Raw genomic sequence first — 7,712 nt, 5'->3', positions numbered from 1 at the left:
TTTCCCTCTCCTAGTTGAGAATACATTTGGCAGACCCACAGGTAGCGGAGTGGGGAAGTAGAGTAAGAGGCACATGGGTATTGCTGCCCCGACAGCTGCTGCATTTCATAAGTAGCATAAGAGGTGGCCTAAACTTGTCCCCACAACCTGACTGTGATGCTTAAATAATGATCTCTGTTTTCTTAAACCAGTAGTATGATGCTGCAGAGAAATGCATGTACAGAGCTGGGCAGGGAAAACACTCGTCGTAGCAGTCAGTTGGAAGACTTTGGAGCTCGAGGAATCCTGCAAGCTGAAGTGTGTATAAAAGTAAATGGGTGAGGGATAGTTCAGAGCTATTATTTGACTGTAGAACAAAAAAGTGCCTTCCTGAGGAAAACAAGGTGTACATCCATCCTCCTGCCCCTGGTGTTGTCATGTAGATCACTCAAATCTGACAGGAGACTGTTTTTTAGTCAATGTGACACTGAAGCGGGAAAGAACCTGCGATTGAACTGGACAGATTTCACCTTGTAAAGAAATTTTATAATGCAGTTAGAAAAAAATTTAATAAACTAGGTGCCTTTTCTATAAACATCAGTGCAAATGTTCTTCCATCAGCCAAAATATTCTGTTCCTTATTACTAGGTGAGCCCTTTGAAAATGGCAATTGGTAAATACAGCTTATTGTCACACCAGCCATCCAGGACAGTCATTTATTTGGTCAGCTGACACTCTGAAATGAAAACAAGATGGAGGTGTTCTTTCTATGGTTTTCAGTTTGCATGGTATGCAATTAGTATCTGGTTTTAAATTAATTTTTTACTGGCCAGTGTCAAGTATTTTCTGGTTGATTTCCCTGGACAATCAAATATAATTATGTCCATCAACAAAGAGGATGTTTTCTGTGGAACATCAACATCTTGTTGTGATGAGATATGATGATATCCTAGTTTTTGTACATTCAGTTTTGATGTATTAATACAGATTACATGTAGCATGCACCAAATTTTCTACTGCTGAAAAACTACATCACTTCACTATGGCCAGTGAAGACAAAGGCATTTATACCAGCGGAGAATCTGATCCGGTTCTTGTATTTACGCTGCAGAGAAAAATGATTTGATATCTTGGGTTGGACTTAATACCAGGTGGTGCTAAGCAAAGGTGTTATGAATTGTCTGAAATGCCTTTCTTCAAAATTTGTATAAATGTGTTGTTTAAAAATCCTCCTTCTGCTTCCTGAATGTGTTTACACAGATGGTTACAAACAGTGAGAGTTTTATCTTATCACTGAAAGTGACTTTTCCATCTTGCTAAGAGAATGCAGAGGGTGACTGTATCTCTGCACATAAACTATTGTTCTCTATTTCCGCTCTGATTGAATAGTTTTCTATTTATTCTTTGAGAGAACTCTTACTGTTTTGACTATAACGTAAATTTAGAGATGGATGTTTTTTATTTTTTCCAAGGTAGTTTAAGTATGTTTAGATTTTTAGATATATTTTCTTTACATATATCTGTATCTTTCTTTAAAGATTCAGACCTGTGAGATGCTACTCTCTTAGTCTCATTGAGGTCCTTGCAAGTTCAGGAAGACCTATATCTCACAGATTCAAGCTCAAATTACTGCTCTGAATTTAGAGGGTTCTTTTTGGTGTTTTTTTTTTTTTGTTTTCTTTTTTTTTTTTTTTTTTTAAGTCACGGGTAGTCACACTGAGCTCCAGCGCTTTCCCTGCTTAAGATTCAGGCAAGGTTATATTGCTTCTTCAAGGTAAGAGAGGAAGGTCCAGGAAGAGAATTTACCTCTGGCCCCAAATGAAGGGATTCATCAACCTGGTTTTTGACACGTTTATCCACTAATACACCCAGATTTCAAAAACTTTGGATGGTCCCTGGTATCTTGTTTTTGTTTAATTCCCTATTACCTTAAACTCCCTTACTAGGTTGCTGCACTACATAAGAGAGCCATACCTAAAATTTGTCTCACTGAGGAAGAATAAGCCAATCAAAAATTGTTTTTCTTTCTCTAGGTTATCTCTCTCACACCAAAATGGAAATTTCACTGTTCTAAACTCTCTGTGCCTTGTTTATCTTCTCAGATTTCCAGACCTCTCAGAAGGTGCTATGAGAACAAACAAATTGTGTGAGAACCCTCTGTGCTGGATGCTCTCTGCACTTTGAGAATTGGGGTCTGCCTTCTCTGTCTCCACCATCTGGAGCAGATATGTGCCTTGGTTGAAAATGGGTTTGAGAAGAAAATGAAGGGGATTTAAAAACTGGAGATGGACCGCTATCTTGTACGTGTTTTCAAAAGAATCTAAAAGTACTTTTAGATGAGTGACGGAATAAGGTGAGATACCTTTAACCAAAGGACTTTAACCTCTACCATCTCCAGCATTGCTTAATCCCAACCTGGGTAGAGTTTTAGACAATTACTGGATATAACATGAAATGTATCTCTGTGTCTAATCATACTGGTTTGCCCAAAGTAATAACAGCACTATCAAAGACACCTACGTCTGCTCGGGGAGGGCTTGGGTAGCCATAATTTAATAGAAAAATTATGACTTTCTGGTTCATATGGGTAGGGAAGGACTAAAAGGTGCTGCTGGTTCATGGGTAGTCAATTGGATCTGATTCTGCTAATATCAAGTGACTGTGGGGAATCAAATCCTTGAACAGGACAGTCAGCGTTCAAATGGCAACAGGAGTTTATGTTGCAAAAGTCCTTGTAGTGGTGGTGTGGCTGGTCCAGATGAGACTCTGATTCATGCTTTACTGCACAGTTCTTACATCCATCTGGCTCATCTCGTTGGGACCACTCCAGCACACACATGATCCATCCCTAGGGATTACCTTGAGCTACACACAAAACATCTCCGAACTACCTAAATTGTGTACAAAAGACTGTCCTACATCATCATTTCTGCATCTGCAGGAAGTTTCTTCTGACTACTTACAAGTGACCGGCTCCTTTCAAGTCTCCTCTGACTACCTGCAATCTATGTAGAGCTGCATCAACTTTGCAGCTTTGGAGTCCCTGGAAGAGCCATATTCTCCACTCTGGATGTCAATCAGCACACTGAAACAAAGAAGCTTGTCTAGGTGCAGTGGGTCCTGCCTGGAGGAATCCACAGAACTATCCACATCCAGCATGGAGAGCACCAATTCTTTAAAGTCTTAATTGAGAAAGGGGAGTAGGAGTTGATCAGCTTGTCTCTGGTTGGTTCAGTGTTTCAAGTCAATCTAATGTAGCATCTATGCAGATGCCTGGGTGCGGAGTTTCTGGATCTTCCAGGGAGAGAGAGGTCCTGCTCCATATAATGTTAACAACAAATTTAATCCATTATAAAAATGTCCCTAAAAAGCAATGAACGAAAAAGACAAGAAAAATAATGGGACATGTTCTTGCTTCTTATCCAGCTAGATAGCATCTATGATTCATATAAAAAGTACATGCTCATATTACTGAATGCTAATAAGTAATTTTTTTTTAAAAAAAAAAACAAACAACAGTCCAGGGCTTTAAGCAAGCATCTGAAAAGCTAATTTTGACAATAGTGGACAAACTACTGTATGCTTTAAGAGTAATGTTGAAGTACTGGAATAAGTATCTGTCATACCTTTTCCACTCCAAGGCATCCCTATCTGACATTCAGGTTATGAGGCATTTCTGTATGTAACCTTATGAACGCAAAGGACTGTGAAGGTCAGGAATGAAAATTATTTCCCTGGTTAAAAGCACCTCGGATGATATTTGGCTTAGTTGTAACATTTATAATATTTGCTAATCTCTCAGTAGAAAGGTGGGCTACCAAGAAAATAGCCTTCCCGAAGGAGGAATATTTAAAATCTGAGCCACGAATGTCAAATTTACAAACAAAACAACCTCCCCACCAGATAAAAAAAAAAAAAGCCATCTGACACAAGGATACATAGAAAAGAAGATTGTAGACAAAGCTTGTATACCTTCATCCTCATTTTATGCTAAAGCACAATGGTGTTTTCTCAGCTCAAAGTGCAAAGATTCTATTGCTTAAACATAATTACTTAAACACGATGCGTACTTCTTGTACAGGTTACAATTTGGCAGGTGTGCAAGCCTTAACTTGTGCTCGGGTCCAATTCGCGTGGCCACGGCATGAAGCTTGCGCGGTAACCGGCCAGCCCGGGAAGCCCTGCGCTCTAATGCCGGCTGACAGCCAGCTGGAGTGAGCGCGCAGCCGTGGATCATCCCAGTCCACTTATTTTGCAGTAAGTGCTTTGGGCCTGATCCAAACTCCATTAAAACAATGAAAACCCACCCCTCGGTTTCAGCGAGCTTTAGGTGGGGTTACGTAACTCCTGTCGCAGTTGCTGCTCTCCCTTTGGATCCCCCCCACCCCCCGCGATGATCACCAGTGAGCTGGAAGAAAGAGATTCTGTCCTCGCCTGCTAATGTCCTAAGAGGCTTGCAACTGGGGTCAAGCTCCAAGTAAATCTCTGGCTCTATATTCTATGAATTTAGAAATGTTTGGGGCTGCAACGTGCTGCCACTGAAGCCTGTGGCAGTTTATCGTCAGCTGAAATATGAACGGGAAGCTTGATGCTCGTGCTTCTTCCTCTTCATTGACAAATTTGACACACAGGCTTTCTGCATCAAGGAGCGTACTATTTTAGACAGAGAAGAATTAATATATGTTAATGAACTCACCCACACATATGCACATGCTTTAGGCATCGTTATCGGATTGCCCGCTTAGTGAGTGAAGAGCAAGAGCTCTTCGGAGTTTTTCTCTTACTGGAGATTTGGCATCCTGTCACGGGTGACCGAAGTGGTTGAGGATTTATGAGTGCGAGAGAGAGGTTAGCAGCGAGGAGACTGGCAGCCACACAGAATAAAGCAGCTTCTTATGTCACTGCTGCGCCTGAGTCTGTCAAAAGCTCAAGTGGATAAAATTGCAAGAGAAAGTAGTACCCTTCTATGAGTTTAAATACCAATTCTGGGGTCCTTTTATGTAAAATGTCCAGAAATTGAGTGCCTTCACCTGTTTTACTGAATATCCTTTTCCAGAGGAGCAGCAGCTCAGAGGAGCTTGGTTCATCTATTCACATTAAAGCATTGCTTTACACTTCAAAAGGAATGGCTGAAAACGTGTCACACCCACATAGGAACAGGTAATGGGGTCTTGATCATGTCACCTGTAACTGAGATCTTTTTCTACCAAGAGCTTAGATGTCGTCTTCTCCTTTTTCTTTGCCATTCAGTGCGGCACATTTGGCTGCCAGACCAGCCCGCTGTCTGCAAAAAACTTCCTGCACTGAAGTATTTTTCTGAGTAAAATCTGACTTTCTTGTTAAGAAATGTAGTTACTTGGGGTTTCAGTGGGATTTTTGTGTATTTTTTTGTTTAGAGAGATGTCATATATGTCCTCCGGTAGTATTGTAAAGTATTTCTTTACTTTGGATTTTATCACAAGAGACTTCACTGAAAATGTTACTGTAACATGCAATTAGCAGCGTCAACCTTTGTCATTATTTCTCCTGTAACATGGGAAAGACATGAGAGAATTTTTTTGCCAGTTCCACAGAAAAAGCAACAAACGCCGCCTGTCACTCTGGTCCGTGGGGCTGCTATGCCAGTGGGGCAGCAGGAAGGCGAGTATGGATGGAACTTCATCTCAGCCCGAGTCCCTTCACAAACCAGGTCACTGCAAACTGCAATTAAGTTAAATCAGCGTCAAGTTCTTCTCTGCACAGCACAGACTGTCGGCATCCCTTGCCTTGTCTTCTGTGGCAGCTGGAGTCAGCCTCAGCGCATCTGTGTCAGTTCACAGAGGCTGATAAGCTGTCTCAGAAGCCAAACCAAACAAAATAAACCCCAGGCTTCTCCAGTGTTGGGAGTTCTACCAGTGCTTCAGCCCTGCTTTGGCTGGCTTTGTTGTCAGAGGAAGTATTTGCTTCTAGTTATTTTTATGCAGCTTGCTTTAAAAATAATAATAATAAAAAAGGATTCATTCAGCCTAATATTTTACACACCTCTTTACTATGCAAACAGTGAAACCGGTACACGTAGCAGATTGCTCTGCTCACTCCCATCATCTCCTACTGAGCGCTTGGTTGCATCGTGCTTAATTATGAATGGTCTCCAAAAAGCCCGTTTTACTGTACTATGAAGTGACTCATATCACACAGACGCTCTGACAACTCGCACTGGGTATCGGAGTCACATGGCGCTGTATTAGTCGGTGACTCATTTCATATTGTACTCGGTGCTGAGATCTGACTCATATCGAACTGTGCGAGGAGCTGACTGACATTGTACTGGTCCGAAAGCTGGTTTGAATCGGGATGACTCACCCCAGAGTGCATTAAATAGTGATTCATGTACCGTTTCCTATTGATTCCGATTGTCGCGATTCACTTCGGGTTGTACTACGCTGGCATCTGGCTGCTCCGGCAGGGCAGCACCGAGGCAGCTGCCCTCTGCCTCGCCAGCTCGGCTGCAGTGCCAAACGGAGCCCTGGCAGCCGGGAGGAATATCACCAACGTCAATTTAAAGCTGAAGTTAGGTCAGAATTTGACTTAGCACACTGTCATGTCGGTCATGACACTCTCTGGACTTCTTGGCTTCACCTGGCTATGACAAATTTTGAAACATGCCAATAAACAGAAAAGTTGGAGTGGTGAGCTTCTTGCTAAGACTACTCTGTTGCTTCTGAATGCCAAGAGCTCTCCACAGTATTTCCAAGACCCGCTGCCTCCTTGGGATAACTTTTAGTGACAAAAAGAGGGGATGAATTTTTATAAGTGACTGAGTACTGGTAGTTGCCTATGCTTCAGGTTCATCAACTTGTCACCTGGACTCCAAGAGACACACAAACCTTATACTCTGGCAACTCCTTTCTGGTACTTTAAGCTGAGCCCTCAAAAATCACTACTCACTGTGAAAAATGCACACTGTTTTTTCTAAGGGATAAAGAGGTGTGTAACAGCTGAGGCGATGCTTCCGGGATTAGTTGGGACCCAGAGTAAAGATATCAAAATAAATATTGGGGGGGGGAGGGAACTAGATAAGAAATTAAAGGGGAAATAAAGTAACTGTTCTCTCATCTTAGAGCATTTTATAAAATGTCCTAGCTTTACATTCAGTTGGCTTGAACACGCTCTTAGTTTAGAAGGATGTTCCTAATTTTAACCTGATGCTCCTAATTTTAACCTGACCACAACTAGGACTCTGCTAGCTGAGAGTGATTTTGGTGCTACGTTTAGCTGACCTAGTGTTTACTGGTTTTTGGTCCCGTAGTACAGCAATAGCGTAACTGGCAGCGTGGTACCTAGCCCTGTGGAGCGCTGGAGCTGATGCTGATGTTCTGTTTGCGCAATGGGCACGGGGGTACAAGGAGGCTCCTCACCCTTACGTCACACCGACGGCACCGTACGAAAAGTTTTGATCTCACATTTTTCAACAGCAAAAATGAAATAATGGAACGGCTGCATCAAGTACACTACATCGGTATTAAATTACTGTAATTCCTACTGGCATGTACAAGGATAATCTTATTTCACTTTCCGCAGTTGTGTCTAATTTTCATTACCTGCTTTTTCTTACCTACTGACGTTAACTAATGACAGAGCTGAGGAAGAGCTCTTTCCCCCACCCGAGGACGCATGATGTGGCAGGCTCATACTGGAAGAGTCTACATGGAAACACTCGCTTGTTGCTGCTCCTCTCTCTAACTTTGATGGGC

The sequence above is a fragment of the Charadrius vociferus genome, unplaced genomic scaffold, assembly GCF_000708025.1.
Source record: "Charadrius vociferus isolate BGI_N301 unplaced genomic scaffold, ASM70802v2 scaffold347, whole genome shotgun sequence".
Taxonomy (NCBI): domain Eukaryota; kingdom Metazoa; phylum Chordata; class Aves; order Charadriiformes; family Charadriidae; genus Charadrius; species Charadrius vociferus.
Note: the sequence above shows the minus strand (reverse complement) of the source record.